This window comes from Sinocyclocheilus anshuiensis, unplaced genomic scaffold, assembly GCF_001515605.1.
Source record: "Sinocyclocheilus anshuiensis isolate Anshui unplaced genomic scaffold, SAMN03320099.WGS_v1.1 scaffold409, whole genome shotgun sequence".
In the NCBI taxonomy this organism is placed as follows: domain Eukaryota; kingdom Metazoa; phylum Chordata; class Actinopteri; order Cypriniformes; family Cyprinidae; genus Sinocyclocheilus; species Sinocyclocheilus anshuiensis.
In genome coordinates, this window is record NW_015540855.1 from 633,359 (window position 1) to 634,151 (window position 793).

General features: G+C 29.9%; 1 protein-coding gene across 4 annotated transcripts in view; it reads left to right on the forward strand.

Moving 5' to 3' along the window:
- The window catches only part of LOC107687819 (syntaxin-17), an 11,470-nt gene that overhangs the window by 6,748 nt on the left and 3,929 nt on the right, over positions 1–793 (forward strand). The window lies entirely within an intron of this gene.

A 793-nucleotide genomic window follows, 5' to 3' on the forward strand; every position in this document is an offset into this window, starting at 1 on the left:
TGCAGAGAGCAATGCAAATACAGATTTCTTTTCACTCAAACACATGCTACACAGGGGCAGGTGCCAGGCTCATGTAACTCTGTGCTGGAGAGTTAAAGAAGATTTTTCCAGACGTCTCTGTTGTGTATATGTGTGTGTGTGTTTACGTATGCACTTGTGTGTAGTAGTTACTTAGAGCTCACACTGATTTAGACAGAGAGACAGCTGCCACTCTTTGAATATTTCATAAGCTTCCGACAGACCACCCAGTTACCCCCGACAACCAGCCCCCTCCCATTCACCCTTCTGCCCCAGCACTCAAACCCCTAGCTATCCACAATCAAGATTACTGAGCAGGTCTTTGTCTCCTTTTTACTATTTATGAGGTGTTTTTATATTCAATGGGATAGGATTTAGATTTTTTTAAATGATTGTCACATATAGGCATATAAAACAATTTTAAACAGCTTTTTTCTAATTATTGTACATCCTTAATTATACATGAAGTATTTATGTAGAAGTTTAGAATTTGTTTTATATACACACTTGTATGAAATATAAATACATGTCAAGTTTTTATTTTATAAAATACTAAATTTATATGTATATATATATATATATATATATGCTTTCAAATCGATTAATCGTGATTAATCACATCCAAAATTTTAGTTTACACATACTTAAATACATATATATTTAAGAAACATATGTAATATATATGTATATTTATATATAATATAAATCATAAAATTCATAATTCATAACTATGAATATATACAGTATATATATATATATATATATATATATATAT